The sequence below is a fragment of the Pteropus alecto genome, unplaced genomic scaffold (genome assembly GCF_000325575.1).
Source record: "Pteropus alecto unplaced genomic scaffold, ASM32557v1 scaffold106, whole genome shotgun sequence".
NCBI classification, from domain to species: Eukaryota; Metazoa; Chordata; class Mammalia; order Chiroptera; family Pteropodidae; genus Pteropus; species Pteropus alecto.
This window is the reverse complement of record NW_006442103.1, coordinates 607,198-625,399: the sequence shown is the minus strand read 5'-3', so window position 1 is coordinate 625,399 and position 18,202 is coordinate 607,198. Positions and strand designations below refer to the sequence as shown.

At 39.7% G+C, this 18,202-nt stretch overlaps 1 protein-coding gene, 1 long non-coding RNA gene and 1 pseudogene across 8 annotated transcripts in view; 2 read left to right on the top strand and 1 right to left on the bottom strand.

Annotated features, from left to right (window-relative positions):
* The window catches only part of CARMIL1 (capping protein regulator and myosin 1 linker 1), a 262,767-nt gene that overhangs the window by 66,286 nt on the left and 178,279 nt on the right, over window positions 1–18,202 (top strand). The gene's annotated exons all lie outside the window — the stretch shown is intronic.
* The window catches only part of LOC112486140, a 28,004-nt gene that overhangs the window by 8,952 nt on the left and 850 nt on the right, over window positions 1–18,202 (bottom strand). The window contains exon 2 of the long non-coding RNA XR_003048643.1: window positions 2,578–2,745. This is a non-coding gene — a long non-coding RNA (uncharacterized LOC112486140). The remainder of the gene's footprint in view (window positions 1–2,577; window positions 2,746–18,202) is intronic.
* On the top strand, window positions 14,493–14,611 carry LOC112469059 (annotated as a pseudogene).

Sequence of the window (18,202 nt, the reverse complement as noted above, 5' to 3'; positions counted from 1 at the left end):
AAGCATGAGTTCAGTGTTTGCATAACCACCTGTGAAATTACTCCTATTAGCATTCTAGCATGTATTTGCTGAGTGACACTTCAATTTTGCAATAAAACTATTTTCACATGTTGGCTGCCATTGTGAAAATTGTTTCTCTCCTCCATTTGGAAAGCTGGTGCCACTGTTTTGATTCGGGGGGGTGGTGAGGTCTGGTGTGTGTGACATTTGCTTTCTTGGTGGAAGGAGAATCATGATGGAGGTAAACTTCTGGTTTCAATTTTTCTTTTCTGGGCTATTTTATTTTGTGCTAGGAATGGAAAAAGAACTATACATTGCTCTAGGGGTACTTTAGGTAATATATACTCTGATTGGAAAAAAAAACAAACCACTGTTGCCTTTGACAAAATTGAGTAGAGGGAGGTGGAAGGCCTGGTCTCCCTGGGACTGTTTTAGTGGTTTGGGGAGGGGTTTGGAGTGTGGCTGCAGCTGCTATGGCTGGAAAAGACCTCCTGGGGGGGTGGGGGGGTAACACCCACCTCCCTCCAGTGCCTGCAGAACTCCAGCTATGTGAAGTGTGGCTGTGTGGGCCCTTGGTCCTGTGTAAGAATGCCTGGAGGATAAAGCTTGGAGAGAAACGAGATAAGGGAGGCTTTTATGCAGCAGGTAATTTATGTTTTGCGACAAAGGCTCCCGCATGTGAACACTTGGCTTCTAAACAACACACACTTTGCTTCATTCTCTAGAGACATCCCTAAACCACCTTTGTGTACTGGATTCAGACTTTTCTATGTCAGCTGAACATTAGGAAATATTCTGAGTGCAACTATGAGGGGGATTTGGAGTTCAGTCCTTTGTATTTTGAAAGCGGAGATGCTGAAGCTCACTGGAGTTGACCAGAACACCTCCTCTTCACTAGTAAAGGTATTGCTAAATTTAAATAACTCATAGGGGTCAGACACCACTTATTGAATTTCTGAGAATAGTCAGTCAGCTGTCCTTTTCCCAAGAGAAATAACCTCAATTGAGTTACTTAAATCACACTTTTTCCATTTCTTGAAATAATTTTCATCACCCTGCCCTAGAAAAAGTAGGCTGCTGCAGAGTTGGTTGAGACAGAATTATGAAGCCATTTAGGTTATGTTAGCCGAGCACATCACTCTTAGAACTAATCTAGCAGATAGCTAGCACCTCCTAGTAAGCACCAGCTGCATATGATCGGTGTTTGCAAAGGGAACCAAAGATGTGCAGTCATTTTAGAGACAAGCCAGATATAACCTGAGAATCTCACAGAACACCAGATGCCAAATGATACGGTATATAACCAAGAACATAAGAGCTGTTTGATTTTAGACTCCTAATCTTTCTACTAAAATGTTTAAATTCTGTGGTCTTTACTCTCGAGTCCTCTGCCTACCCTTTAGAAATGGTTGAAATATTTGGATGTGGAATTAATGAGATTTTTGCATGTCTACAACCTTACTAAACAAACATATATCATTGTTCCTTGTCCCAGACACGTTTTTTGACCAGAATTTTGAATTGGGCAAAACATGTTGTATAGAATGGTACAGTTATTGGTTTACAGTGAGGAATTAAAATGATGACAAAGCGGGTCGGCTTTAGCTCAAGCGGTTACTTTGTCATGGCAGACGACTCAAATGATAATGAAGCCATTCCGTTAGCGGGGTTTTGTTTTTGCCATGTTAGCAGGGAAAATTTCATATGGTCCTACTTGCCAGTTATTTTGGCTGGTTTAAAAACCGTTACATGATTAGATTACAGGTTCTTTCTATTTTTGCTATAATGGAGGAGTTCAAGTAACCAAGTTTATCTGAATTTTTGAGAGTCCCTACTTAGGCTCAAATAACTAAGTCTGGTTACAGGGCCTTGGTTAAAGGCTGGGTTTAAGTATCGGGTGGATCTATCTTGGACTCTGTTCTCGGGAAGTCCCAGACGAGAAACTCATTATAACCCAGTTTTACCCAGAGCATGGCCCCTCGCCATAGACACCATTAGAACAAGGCTTAGTTTTATTTCCAACGAACGCATTGATTGTTCTAGCAGTCTATAACGGTTGAATGTAATAATGGATTTTGATTTTTTTTCCATGTTAGTTCAGAAATTACCACAGCGCTTCTCAGTTAATCAGATACTCAAGGCTCCTGTTTCCACACTGTATGGTTGCTGCATTTTTATGACATCACAGCTGTCTGGGGGAGGCTTCTGCTCCACCCCCACCCCCACCCCCCATCTGCCTCCTTTCACTGCTTCCTCACTTGCTGTGCTTTCAAGGTGGCGAATTCCCGAATAAGCTGCTGACTTCCCGCCCTGGCAGGGCCAGGCCTGAGGTTCACAGTAGCTTCTTTCACCAAGAGAATCTTTCTTGGCTACGAACCCCACCTCTGGAGCTTGCTCTGTGCTTAGGTGTTGACTCTTCTCCTTGACTTGGAAACTTGTTTAAGAAAACTGAAAGGTGCTTTCAGATGAAGCAGCTGTGTCCCCCTGCCATTTACTCTCTTGTTTTTAAACCTCAAAATGTTACTTGAAGATAGGAGGTTGCAGTCAAGGTCCCCGTTTACGAACGGTGCTGCTTACCTTGGGTTGTCTTTTTCCCAACGGTGTCTTCAGTTCCTGGCCTTACTCCCTGAGAGTACCATCTACAGGGAGCTGTTCCTCCTTGTCACCTTTTTAAAGCTTCTCAGATGTTCTCTCCAGTGCTCCGCAGCAAACTATGACAATGGGCATAAAAACAAGCACCTTAACCTAAGAAAAGTGAAAAAAAAAAAAAAGGTCGTTTCTATCTTAGCCAACCTCATTAAAAAACAGTGATGAAGTATGTATGCATATAATTATGCATAGAACTAAATATCTGAAATTAGCTCAGTAGGGGGCCTTCTTAATGCTTTTCTATGTATGGAATTTTCATTTCAGACTGGGGACCTGGGCCCTTTTGTTTCACTTCAGACTTTCTTTTCTCTGGGGGCAGGAGGGAGAGGTAAAGGAGAGGAGAGTGTTCTTTTTGACTGTAGCTCCAGGGTTCTGTAAGAGTAGTGTTATTACACATATGTTAGAGTAGAACAGACCAACTTTTCCATAATCATGTTTATTTTTGAGGGTGTGTGGTCTGATGATGAGTTCAGTTATCAGATATGAAGACATGAATGAATGGTCTGGCTGTTAAATATGGAAAATAATTGCAAACTGTTTGCATGATATGCTCCTAGGAGTAAGAAACAGGGATATTTTGTATTTTGCATAACTCTTAGGGAGTCATATAGTCACTTTATGTGGGAGATAGTCTTCTGAGATCTGTCGGTCTCATGGCTCTCCCTGCCTGTGAGCCATCATAAGCTAGGAGCCATTCTGAGAACCACTAAAGGGCCAGCTGAAGGTAGAACCAGAGTTTTGTGTGTGTTTTCATTCATTGCAGGTTTTATTGAGTATCTTCTGGGTGAGATGTCGTGTATACCTTGAATCAGACTGACCCCAGTCGGAGTCCTAGCTCAGCCACTTTCTAGTTGTGTAACCTCCAGCAAAGTCTCAGCTACCTCATCTATAAAACTGGAAAATGGTGCTAATGGCTACCCATAATGGTGATAATGGTGTGTTTGATTCCCATAGGATTATTTTGAGAATTAAATAAGATAATGCATACAAAGCATTTAGCATGGGCCTGACTGTATCGTTGACTTATGTATTGAAGAAATATATAATGTTTGTTCTGCCTTCTAGAAGCTTACACTCAAGTGGGGGCCACAGGCACATGTATAGATTCAGGAAAGAGAGAGAGATGTCAGCCTGCTGTGGTGTGGATGGGAAAGACTATATGGAGAGGCTGGGATTGGAGTTGCCATTTTGCACAACCCAGGGAGCATCATTCACATTAGGGTCTTTGTGAATTGGTCCCTCTGAGTGGCACAGAGGCACTGGTTGGGGTTTCAAGTGGACTGTGAAGGGTAGGTGGAATCTGGAGGGATGAGGGTGTACTTGGCAGGAATAAACTAGATTCTTTCAGAGGAAGGAGAGTTGTCTCAGCTGTCAGGAGAGCTGTTTGTGCTGAGGATGAGTAGGTGGCTGTGAGGTGAGAGATGGGTCCAGTGTTTTGCTTCTTTCCAAGTTCTGAAAATTGGAAGGAATGGACCTTTTGGTGTGATGAGTGCAGGTTGGGATAAAAGTCTCTGCTCTCTTCATAGTGTCTTCACTGAGTTTCCTTTGCGTAGGGCTGAGATCACCGTTTCCAAAAGGGCACTTTTCTGTCATAGCCTCTTAGCCTATCATAGTGAGCCACAAGGTTCACTTTCCCTTTCTGCCATTTATTTTCTTTTACTTTCACATTACAGACCTTATTTTGTTAAATATCACGTTTACTCAATACATGTGGAGTGATCAAGATGTCTTTTATGCTGGTTCAGTTCTGTATAGCCTTCAATTTCTTTTTAACATCTTTATGCACTTTTTCTTTCCTTAACCTCTATGGAATTTATTCTGCTCCTTAAGTGCTCTTAAAGGCTTTAAGTATATCATGGCATACATTAGGTGGCAAGAAAGATTTTCCTTATCATTAGTCTTCTGTTTTTTGTTTTTTTGTTTTTTTTTGGCATGTCTTTAGTAGATTTCACTTGTAAGGATGTAAAGTAACCATAATAACCAGAAGCAAATAGCATATTTGATTACCTGTGTCAGGAGGGGGAAATTTCCCCCTTCCCCTTTTTGAGTTCTTGTGGCTGGACTAATAATAGATTTGTCATAAGACAAATTAACAGGAGAAAAAACAATTTTATTTCATGTACATAGGAGATCATAAAATTGATGCTCAGAGAATGACCAAAAAGCAGGCAGCTTTTATATCTTTTTAATTTAAAAAAGTTTTTAAATTTGTGAGGATTCGACTTAGGTATCGGTGCTCATTAGTGGGGACTCTTAAGAAAAGTTTGGGCTTTGGTAGTAAATTAGTAAAAAAAGTAACAGGATTTGTTTATACACACTTTTCAGCCCTGAATTCCCTAACTCTGATGGTAAGGATGTCTTTCTCCTTGGCCTTCAGGTACAGGGAGGGCGCCTTTCGCGTGAGAGATTTATCTCCTGCTTTCAGGGGGACAGAGGGAGTGTCCTTGCACCGGCAGTTTCTTAAGTAACTTTAAATCATAGTAATTAAAATATGCCATCAGGGTGGCCTGCCCTGGGCCCCGACACTTGTAAATAACTTTAGCTCTGCAAATCTTCCAAATTATTTAAAAAAAAACAAAAAACAAAAAACAAAAAATCCCACACATTTTATTGGATATTCAGTGTGCCCTAAAGCAAGCGCCGGCATGCTTTTCCTGTAAAGGGCCAGATAGCAAGTATTTGAGGCTTAGCGGGCCAGTCTCTGTTACGGACACTCAGTTCTGCCTTCCTAGTGTGAAAACAGCTATGGACAATATGTAAATGAATGGATGTGGCTATTTTGCAATAAAACTTTATTTATAGAAATAGCCAGAATTTTTCTCTCTGAGGCAGTCTGCTAATACCCGCCCTGAAGGAAAGATTTTGTTAGATTGGGAAGGTAAATGGAAAATTGAAATGAGATAAATCACAAAATTTCCAGCGAATTAACTCCACCAAAGACTAAAAAATTGAAAACTTTTTTTTCTCCTGTTGTTTGAAGTAAACTTCATTTTTAATAATGAGTTTGTAAATAAACTTTGAATATCTTTACCCATATGTATTTTTTTAAATACAGTATCTAAGGTTCAAAACAAGCCTCTCCATAATTTATTGTTTTCTTTGTACCAGGCACTGTGTAGGTCATTGGAAATCCACAAGTAATGTAGGCACAAACTTTCCTTTAGGAAGCCACAGTCTTGACTGTACACTCACTGCTGCCAAATGTGTCGACTGTGCACTCACTGCTGCCAAATGTGGGCTCAGGCCTTAGACCACTGGATACGTGATCCATGGTGCAAGAAACCTGCACTGCAGAAGAGACTTTTTTGGGGGTCCACTCATCTTTTCTCTCTCTATTGCATATATAATGGGATTTCTGTATTTTTGTTTCTCTTTATTTGTGTATTGTTAGAGAAAGCCTACTTGAAGAATTTACAAACGGTAAAAATATTTAACAATGTATAGTTGCCAAAACTCTTAGTCTTGATGATTCAAGAAGCTATGTGTTTTCCTGTCCTTTATAGTTTTTACTTAGTCACCTAAATTCCTTTTTTTTGAATTTACAGAATTATAGACTAGTCCCACCATATTGCAGAGGGTAGTATTCTCACAGTACTGAAATTCAAAAGTATAGAAATTGGCCTATATCCAGCCACCTTTCCAGAGTGTTGTTCTTGGAACTGAGCCATTTGGGCCTTTGCAGATTGGGTGGAGTTGTTGGGTTGAGGGAGGGAGGCAGTTCATGAAGGAGGAAGCTCTGGAGTCCAAGTAAGTATGGAATGTGGACCCTAAGTGGTGGGGCCCGTTGAGCACCGTTGGGTGATGACATTGCATGGACACTGGTTTGTTTTTTCTTAACGCTGACTGAAAGTCATTTCTGTTTTTTAGATTTGCTTTCAGACTGTTAACTCTGGAGTAGAGAATCCAAGAATGTGTAGCTTCCACTTCATCCCCCTTTCTTAAGGTTGTCTGTACCTCATTGCCCTGAGAAACTAAATGAAAGCCATAGCAGTACTGTCTTACATGATGAGTATAAATTCTATAATCATTGCTACTAATGGAAAGTATTTTGTTATGTACTTTACTCATATTTATTTTCCCTTTGTCATCTTCAAAAGCACTGCTGCCTGTGATATTTTTGGATTGGTACAATATTTTTTCATTTTGTCCATTCATCCATCCAGACATTCAGTAAATATTTACAGATACCTACCATGTGTTGAGTACTTTGCCAGATGCTGGGGATACAGTTATTACTAAGATAATCTTCCCATAAAGGGTTCATTGTCTGGGGGCAGGGGAAACAGTTGGACACCAAAATAGTTAACACAACGAGCTAAGTGCAGTGATAAAGGTTATGTGTAGCCTTTCAGGAGAACACCGTCATCTGGCACCTGGTTGACAGAAGGGAGGACAGGGCACCATTTAGGCATGGGGAATTTCACTGTTGTTACCACATAGTCTCGTGAAAGAGTATGTTGAGAGGTAACACAGTTGCTCTGTGACGGAGTTTGGACTTCAGCTGGCTGGAGGTGTGGGAAAGTCTGTAAGGGGAGGTCAAGAAGTTGAGTGACACAGGGATATTTGTGTTTTAGAAGAGTCCCTCTGATGACTGTGCAATGTAGTTTTCAGGGTCCAGGACTAGAAACAGAGTAAATAGGTGGGAATACCGAGGTATCTGAACTATTCAATCATGCACTTCATTTAGTAAACATTTATTGAGCACTTACTGTGTGCTATGCCCCTTCTAGGCACTTGGAATATATGTTCACATAGGAGAACAAAAGAGAGAAATAGTAGTAAGATTTTGGGATTATTAATACCAAAAAAAAAAAAAAAAGGCAGAATTTGTTGGTGTGATCATGACACGCTTTAGAATACATGACTGTTTTATGGAGGAGGAAATTGATTTGGGTTATTTTATCTTGGATTTTGGGTCATGCAACTCTAATATAGGAACTGGCCTCTTCTGTGGTGCAAATGAGTAAAGTTTTAATAAGTCAACTCTTACGGTTTAAAACTGATAATTCCAGTCTTAGATTATTCTGGGCCTTAGACTCTCATTTTCCTGCTCATTAGCACCTCTAATGGGGGGGAGAGGGGAGATTTCAGGCTGACTTGCCACTTGTTAGAAGATTTGGTAAAGAAGGTGATAAAATTAATAGTTTAATTTTGAAATTGGGATGCAAATGGTCAGTGGGCTTGTTCTAGCCTACAGCTCCCAAGTGTGAGTAACTCATCATCTGGGTGTATCTGGTGAGGGTGTGTGCCCACGCACACTGAGGGGCGAGATTAACCTTGGAAATTGGGTGTGGGCAAGTAGCTCACTTAATTATTTTACCAATCACAGTAATCACTTGCAACACAAAGGAAGTCTCATATAAGGAAGTGACCTTTATTTTGTTATTTACCTGATATTTATCTGTTTTTGCTTGAGCTTGCTGGTATAGTTCAGGAGTAGGAACTTGAAAGTAAAAACAGAAATGGAGACTCCCTGGGGCACGAGGGAGGGGACAGTGCCCACCTCAGGGTCATAGTGAGGGTCTTAGGAGTTAACATAAGCAAAGACTGAGGTCCATCCCGTAGAAAAAGTTACATAAATATTGACCATTATTATTGGTCTGCTTTTGAAAATGAATCAGAATTTGCATGGAATTAATAAGCAACAGGTGAGAATCATGATAATACTAGATCATACAATATCTGGATAATATAAGACAAGACAACATAATATATTAGATAAAACAATATATTGCTATTTAACTTCACTAGCAATACATTTAATAGGTAGACTAGACATTTTTAAATGCTTAGATTTGAGGAAAGTTAAAAGCGTTCATAGTTGTAGACTTAAGTTAGCAAAATACTTGTTATGAACCGAGGAGTAGGCACGCACTGCATTCGGGCTGTGATTTTTCTTCTACAGTCCCTAAGACAATAATTCTGAAGAGCAATGCAGAGACCTAAAGTCCGACTAAGTAGATAGCTCAGACTATCCGGTACTGTGCCCACTGTCCCAGTTTCAGGACAGATGAAACATTAATGTAAATTGTTCTGAATTTTCTAAGAGGTCTACACTTCCTTAAAGAGGATGTATAAACTCTTAAATAGCAATATATATTCTGCAATTCAGCAGCTTTTCAGCCGATGATTTTTATAGCCATCTTTAGATTTGAAGATGTGGAATTTTAAATTCTTACTTGGAGGCATTTCATTCAATTCAGCAAGCCATTCTTCAGATTGGGCTGTCGAAGGTATTGAGCTCCACGAGGCGGGAGGGATGGAACCTAATGTGACTTGTTTCTTGGCTGCAGTGACTTCTAAACAAAACGCACCTGCCATACATGTAGAAGTTGATGACTTTACAATTGTAATGAAAATATTTGCAAGAATGAGGCCTCAGGGGAGAGCATTAAACATATATGCATAGTATGAAATGGAGAGTAATCACCACTTGCGACTGTGGGCCCCCTTTCCTAGTGGGAAATGGCTTCTTTGCCTCTAGCTGTGAGTTGGCAAACGGAAGCTGTCATTTTGGATATCTTTTGGGAGACTGAAAAGGAAACACCAGAGCTATAGGGAAGCAGTTCATAAGAAGCGAAAAAGAGCAAGGACCTTCAGTGACAGGTGAGTGAAAGCAAGTCTTAAGAATGCAAGGCCTCCAAACCTTCTAGAGTCACGTTGTAATTGTGGCATCATAGCTACAATGTGTCTACAGGTGTTGTAAAATAGTCTCGGTATCCACACCGTTGGTAAGTGTTACTTTTGGCCTCGTTCTCTAGAACTCGGGAGACTTAAGGCTGTAAAGGCCACTGTTTCTTTGGTATGTCTACTGGTTGAAGCAACTGAAGTTCTGTAATAGGAATGAAGCTTCATGGTGTATTAATTTGGTAGGTTTTGAGGGTATTTTGCCCAGACAATGGCATTATTATTTTTCACCTTTGAAGGCAGATTTCTCTGCTTACATATGGCAGGCATTATCAGCAACACAAAAACGAGTCAGAGGGGAATTCTGCTTCCATTGCTCATTGCTGGGGATTTCTTCCTACTAGTGCTGGGGAAGCCCACATGCCCACGTTTGCAAATTCAGCAATCAGCAAGCATTTCCAGGTGCTTGGAACTGTGACGGTTACTGAGCTTCTGTCACCTAAGGACACCCTCCCTATAGAAAATGCATGATTTTATTTCAGAAGACATAAGGAGGGACCTCCAGTTCTTATTTGGAGTCTGCTATGGACTGATTGTTTGTGTCCCCCCAAATTCATATGTTGAAGCCGTAACCCCAATGTGATGCTATGTAGAAGTGGAGCTTTTTAGAAGCAATTAAGTAATGGTGGTGCAGCCCTCATGATGGGATTAGTGTCCCTGTAGAAGAGACTAGAGAGCTAGATTGCTCTCTTTCTGCCATGTGAGGCCACTGCAAGAAGGAAGAGGGCTCTTATCAGGAACTGATATTGACTGGCACCTTGATCTTGGACTTTCTAGCCTCTGGAACTGGGAGAAATAAACGTTTGTTTAAGCCCCCCCAGTCTGTGGTATCTGTTACAGCAGCCTGAGCAGACTAAGACAGCGTCTGTGGGCAGACTTCAAGGGAATCTGTCCTTCAGCCTTTTGTTAAATGTTTAAAAATCATGGTACTATCCATTATGTTTTTTTATAACTTCATCTTTAAGTCAGTTTAAAAAAATATATATATATTACCTGCTTAAGATGTATGTCATACTGGGAGTAGTTGGTCACTTTAAAGAAAAGTCTAAAATGGAATAATTGCTGGAGTTGAACATCTGTGTTTTTATTCTAGACGATCTGAAACATGAGTAACGGTACTGGGAATACTTGAGTCAGCATGTGAATGGAAAAAGGCAATGAGTTCAGTGTCTGCACAGTGATCAGAGGCAATTACGCAGGGAAAGGCAAGCAAGTGCTTGCAGGGGCACCCACAGTGAGGCTTTCGTCTGCCTTGTTCTCTGGGTGCAGGACTCATGATAATTACAGGAGGTATGCAATATCAGCAGAATGTGGGTTAGGAATTAAGAATCAGCAAGCAGACATCTGCGCTTTCTGCGTAGGAAAATCTGCTCTGCGAGACTAGCCAGTGGTGTTGCATTGTGCTGGGAACACCCCCATTCAGCTGTTAAACAGGCGATTGGCTTAAAGGGAGTTTTTTCTAGACTCTTCACATTTTTTAAAGAAACAACCTAGACAACTCTTCAAGAAATCACGTTTTTTGGGGGGGCTTTTATTATTTGTGTGTTTGCAATTGTGTGAAAGAGTTTTTAGGATTGGTTGTATAATTTGATTTGAAATAAATAAATAGACCTAAAATAAATCTGATGGTGTGCTTTATAAGCGGTATTTAACCAATTTAGAGGCAGCTGTTTGTACTCTGCAGGGAACATTATATTTCAATAATGTTTCACTAATTATCCACTGTTATTCACAAATATTTTACTCATAATTCACCAGAATTTTCATATTAAAGGGTAGGAGGCTGGTGGTATTTACCACTGGGCATCACTCTTCCCAGGCTGTCCTTCCAGGGAACTTTGCTGGTTACACTGCCAATATTGAAGACAGAACCCAGCCCTGGCCATGAAAGAGTGAGTGCCACTGAGCTGTCTACCCCGGGATGCTGAGTGATGATGAATTGCACCAGCAAAGGCTGGCGGGAGCTCTAAGCCTTTTCTCCCGTCGTCCTTCTCACACAACTGTTTCTGTGGTATCCAGATCTTATAGAAGGTGATGGGTTGAAGTTAGTCTGCAAGTTGACTCTCTCATTCCACAGTCTTGTCAGGAATCGCTAGAGCTTTGTTGTTCAATATGCTAGTCATTAGCCACATGTGGCTGTTTAAATTTAATATATTAGTTACAATGAGGTATAATTAAAATTATGTTTAAATTAAAAATTCTTCTGTTGCCGTAGCCACATTGCAAAAGATCCATAAGCCACATGTGGCTAGTGGCTACCATATTGAATAGCACTGCAAGTTCTTTTGGGCACTCACATCTATAGAGGGGCAAGGGCATGCCCAAGGTCACACAACTAGTCAGGGCAGAATCAGGAATTTGCATAAGTTTGGCAGTTTTTCTCATATATCATTCATGTAGCCTTCCATTTGGATACCTCAACTGGAACTAAATATTTTGTTCCTAGATAATCCACATCTTTCTTCCAAACTGTGAGAGACTCAGTAATAGAATTAGAAATTAGTTCTTACTTCGTAATTCTAGTTTTACAATATTTATGATTCATCTTAGGCAGTTTTGTGTGTGTACGTACCATCACCTATAGTACAGTGGCAGTTAATCTTACACACCATATCTCGTTCACCCTGGTGTTGTGATGCCCATCGCATAGGTATATGTGGGGATCTAGATGGGGATCTAGATTCTCAGGGTATTGGAGTTGGAGGGGACTTTCAAGGGCATCTAGTTTAACTTTGCACACTCCTGTACAATATTCTTGACAAGACTGTTGATGGTGAACGCCCAGCCTCATAAAAGAGTTCACTTCTTTCTTCGACTTCTAATTGATCTTGGGCTCACTTTGTTTATATTAAGTTAACATGTCCCTCCCTTTAATTTCTACACATTGGTCCTAGTTGGCTCACAGAAAAAGATTTGCTCCTTCTGATACATGCAGCCCTGTAAATATTTGAAGACTGATTTCCTGTCACCTGATGTCTCTTCTCTATGCTAAGTAGACCTAGTTCCATCAGCTCTTCCTCATGTGGCATGTTTTACAAACCTCTCACCACCCTGCTTGCATCTGCCTGGACCAGCTCACATCTGTGTGATTGAAAGTTTCGCCTCTCACCTGAATGTATGTCATGGCTAGATACATTTGGAAAATCTGAATAAGCCATTTTCGAGGGAAAAAAGTGGCTGTTAGTATTTACATGTAGGAAATATATTAACTTAATTTCCTTTGGTAAGAAGAAAAATAGTTGTCTGTAATAAATATGTATTATTTTTATAATCAGAAAATATTCAATTTTAATAAAAATAATACTTCTGTTTATAGTCAGTATATTAGGTAGAGCTTGGATTTAGTGATTAGAACAAAAAATAATGTTCTGTCTCTCCCTCTCTCTCCTTTTTTTCCTTTCCCCTTGTCCATTCCATGTGTTCACCAGTCTTTGTGCCTGCTGTGTGTCAGGAACTGTGGCACTGGGGACACAGTCATGGACAGGAGAGTGAGTTCATCTCACTGTTAATGAATTCTGTTGACAGCAGGAAGGGTGCAGTAGAACCATATTTAATTCTCTGTAATGGCATTTGTCAACTGTGTTGGATCCTCAGCAGGTCTTTCAGTCTGTTGTTTGTGAATTTCTGAAATGGGAGTGGTTCTTGCAGCAGCTTCCTTTTAGGGTTGTCATAAGACTTAAAATCAAAAGAATAGAACACAGTAGGTGAGGTTTCTGTGAAGGCCATGGCTGCTGCTGTTGCTGTCATTGTTACTGGTGAGTAATATGAATAATATTTTTTTAGGGAGGTAGAGTGACTGATCAGCCACAATAATTCCCCCTTTTCACGTATTTCTTTCCCTTATCTCATGCTTTCGGTATTTAATTTAAAAAGTTTCAGATGTGAAATAGACTGTTTCCCAGCATGGTGGTAGTGATGATTTTATGATGACACAGTATCCAGCGTGACGTACTACACTACTCACTCATTTAATTAGTGTCTTCATAACAACACTAGCAGACAAGTGCTGTAATTAATTTCCACTTTCTAGAAAAGGAAACGGAGGCACAAGGAGGTGACAGTGATCTGCCCAACATCACACAGCTAGTGAAGGGCCATGTTAGATATCCAGTAATGACTCTGGTAAGGCTCTGTTGTTGTTGTTGAAATCTGTGAAACTAATGGAGCAAAGAAGTGATACTCTATGTGAATATGAAAAGTAACCTCTGCAGTTGATTTAAGCTGCTACTTTGAGGCAGCCACTATGCCGAGAGCTGGGTTTATGCAGGGGATGAAGTCATGGTCTCCTCCTGAGCCAGGCTAATGGGCAAAGCCGCCATGATTTGTTGGAAGGGTTGATATTTTAATGTAACCAACTCCATTGGAATAGTTAGAAATGAAGAGTTTCAGTAAAGGAAAGTTATATTACATATTTAATTTTCCTTAAAAGAAGGCTGTACACAAAACAGTTGCTTTTTGTGGTGAGGATGGGGGCACTGTTTGTGACAAGATAAATAATTCCAGCAAAAGAGCACTACCTGTTTGGAAGTGTCTTACAGATTTATTTTGTTTTGCCTTACCAGAGGAAAATAATTTGGGGGAAATACATCAAAGATTGTTTACTTTAATCATAGACTATATTCTGATTAATGGCATCTCTTAGACTGTTTATGGTAAAATGTGTCTAATAACATTTCCCAAGGCATCTTATCACTTAAAAAAATATTTTCCCTTCTGTATTTACCTCTTTTATCTCTTTCAATTCTTTCACCTAAATTTACTAACACACCACAAAAAGTGCAAAATAAAACCTCAACAGGAACCATGAGCTTGCCCAGGTGGCTCACATCATAATTTAGCACAATCAGCATTTCCAGGAAAAGAAATACGGCCTGTAAGGTGCAGCCCAGCTAGTGCCTGGTTCTCCCTGCCCATTCTGATTGTTAGGTTCTCTACATGAGACTAACGTGCATCTTCCTGGATGCTTTTCCTTCCCACTTGTCTATGGAAGAATTAGAATCAGTCTTCCTGCCATAAAGGTTGCTTAGGGAATTAAAAAGGGACATCTCAAGTCCCCCGTTATTCTAAGATGCTTTACACAGATTATGTCCCTGTCCCTGGCTGTGATTAATGGTATTGGCCAAAGATTTTTTCAGGATTAAGACTGGGAATTTTTTGTCTATGGCCATGACACCCTGAATGTGCCTGATCTCGTTTGATCTTGGAAGCTAAGCAGGGTTGGGCCTGGTTAGTACTTGGATGGGAGACCGCCTAGAAATACCGGGTGCTGTAGGCATTAAAAAAAAAAAAAAAAAGACTGCGACTTTCTTGGTCTCATATCTTGAAGCTCCTTTTAAAACTTATAACTTGGGGGAATTTTTTAAAAATTTAGTTTGAAGGGAATGTGCACTTCTGTAACACTGACTATCAAAGTGACAAGCCAGCTGTGATGTAGCATGGCTGGCAGCTGGCTTTGGGCAGGTAACCTTTAGCAGGGCAGAAACAGCCTGGCATTTTTAGCATTTAAAAAAAAAAAAAAATCAGCATCTTCATTGTCATCAGGAAACATGTACAAAGCCCTTGCCCATGTTTAGCATTTTGAGTTATTGCTAAGATGGGGGATGAGCTGGAATGTCTCTGCTCAGTAAAAGGAAACATCAGTTCAGACTTGCCCAGACTGGTTAAAAGAGCAGGCTCACCGAGTTACCCTTAAGAAGCCCTTCTAAATTCCAAAGAGCATATTTTCCAAGATTCATGATATAGTTCTAATGTTGTTCTTTGCCTACATATTGAATAGTACTTGGGCCGCATAAATAGTGTATTTAGTATAGTATTTATGCTTATTTCACAGGAACTAGCACATACTTGAACAATTTTAAATTATTTTAATGGTTTATATTTGTTTCATCTTTGCTTTTATAACATTATTGTGTCTCAGCTTTGATCTAATGATGTTGTTTAGGGATGCAGTCACCAATTTTAATATTCTTCCTCTAGGGGAAATAATATTATTATATTACATATATGCTGTAATGTAATATATGTGTTGTATATTATGTAATATGTATTGTATGTTATATATCTGTATTGTATATTATGTAATGTGTTGCATGTTATATATATGTTGTTTGTTTTATAGTATGTTGTTATATATGTATAGACAACACTGATGATCTTCTAATCCTGTAGTTTGTAGAAACACATTGAAACACACCAGTGACTTTGCAGTGTAGGAATGCAGGCCTGCTTGCTTATAAAATGAATAAAACTGTGTTCTTTTGCATCTATCACTGTGTTCCTGGGACTCAGTTTCCTCATTCTCAAAATTGAAGGAATTAAATTGACAATTTCAGAGGTTAGCTCTAAACCGATTGAATTACCCTACTAATCTCTTGGGTCATACAAGTTAGTGATATAACTTGGGTTAGCCTGAGTATTTCAAAGCAACATTAATGAAAGCTCATTCTCTGGCTGTTGAGTGAGGAGAATTCATGAATGTTGCCTGTCATTTGAGTATGGTTTGCTGATGAATAAGCGAACGCCATTGTACTGAGGCCACCTGACCACTGCATCCTCTTCACCAGTCATTGTGGAGCCAGAATCTGCCAGACCATAGGGACATTGCTAGGACACGTGGAAGGTCTGAGACACAGGGCCCAAAGGACAGACACTGCCACCAACTCTGCTCATTTCATCAGCATTTCTGAGACCAGGTCTCAGCTCACTTGAATTTGGCAACTAAGGATTTGCATATAGATTTTTTTTTAATTCTCTTTTTTATGTCTTCCTAATTCCTGTTCTTCTTTTCTGACTACACTGTAGCTTTATGCTATGAAATGAACTGTAATCTCTTTCTGCCTTGATTTTCTCATCTGAAAAATGGCGATACTAACACCAGCCTTTTCATTTCCTGTGATCTTGGGAGGAATAAATTGCTTAGAGCAGGAGGGTATTTCTATTATAATAATAATCTTCTATATTTTTATATGATATTTAAAATGTTAGCATTGAATAAACATCAGGGAGGGAAATCTCATTTTGAATGACATTGTTAGAATGATGGCCTAGAAGATATTAGAGTTGTATGCAAAAAATAAGGAAATATGTTTAAAAACTGTTAAGACCAAGCTAGCTACTGTTTCTTTTCAAAGAATATATGTAGAAATAGGATAATTAGATGGCAACTGTATGGCATAATAAAAAATAAGAATGTTTACTGTAAGATTTTACAAATCTATTTTGTGTGTATCATTTTAATTCAATTTTAAGAGAAAAAGTCTAACATATGGTTCATGAATGCTTCACTGGGTTGTGATTTTATTTTCTCTAGATCTCTATGATTCCAGATGGTAGCCACTAGCCACAAGTAGCTATTTTAATGAAAAATAATTAGAATTAAATAAAATCAAAATTTTCAGTTACTCCATCATATTAGTCACATTTTAAGTGCTCAGTAGCCACATACAGCTAGTGGCTACTGTATTGGAGAGACCAGATACGGAACATTTCTGTAAGGTTCTGTGAGAGAGCCCTGCTTTAGAGGAACTAAGGCAGAGGAACATCCCCACTCTCTTTCCCAAAGTTGCTTTTAAAATATAAATATGATCACTGGCTTTATATTATATATGTATATCGGCACCTGGTCTTCCTAGGTGGTCTCCCATCCAAGTACTAAGCCCGACCCTGCTTAGCTTCTGAGATCAGATGAGATCGGGCACATTCAGGGTGGCATGGCTGTAGATTATATTATTATATTTTAAATGTTCATTTAAAATTATTGAAGAAAACAGAAGTTGGGCAGGAAAGCACAACTCACTGCAGAACGTTATTTTCTCTACTGAGAACAAACGAGCCCTTAGTTTGATCATCTTCAGAACAGTCACACTTGGAAATCCTAGAACTAGTTATCTGCTCTCAAGTTGTACTTCTTTCATACATATTTTCTTGCTTTACTAAATAACATATCGCCTAGATCATTCTAATAGTCACTTAATCACGTGCCATCTTGAATTGTTATGTAATTATTTTCATGGGTGTAAACCAAATTATTAACCTTTAGCGAAAACCATAATCTCTTATATTCAAAATTCACTCTACCCACCAATGCAGCTGCATTCCATCATCAAAGTATATCCAGAATCTGACCACTTCTCCCCACTCCCTCTGACCGCTGTGGTCTCAACCATCATTGTCTCTCCGTGAATCATTGCAGTTGCCTGCTGGCTGGTCTCCTGCTTCCACTCCTGTCCTCTCACCCTTTCCAGTAAGCTCTCAACACGGCAGTCAGATCATTTTAAATGAGTCACATCACTGTTGTGCTCACATGCTCCGGAGGCTTACCCTTGTATTCCAAGGAAGAGCTGAAGTGTGGACAGAGGCCTCTAAGGCCACACAGATCTCAAGCCCCCTGCCCCCACCTTGTCACCCTTCTGACCTCACCCATGCCTATGCTCCTCAAGCCACAGTGGGCTCCTCTTTATCCTTCAATTTCTGCAAAGATATTCTTGCCTCAGAGCCTTCGCATTTGCTGTTCCCTCTGCCTGGTCCACTTTTGTTCGATATGCTCATTCCTTTACTTCTTTTAGACTAGTTCCAGCGTCACTTCATGATGAGGTCTCACCAAACTATTTAAAAATGCCACCTACCCACTACCCTAATCCCTAGTCCCCTCACAGCAATCACTGTTCCCTTTCCCAATTATATTTTTCTCTATAGCACTTATCACCATCTGGCATACCATATGTTTTACTTAGTTATTTGTATATAGTCTGTCTCTTCCTGGTAGAACATATGCTACTTGAAGGGAGGGCCTTATGTCTTTTTATTCTTAGTGTCTAGCACAAGGTAGGCACTCAATAATTATTTAATGAATGAACAAATGAAATAA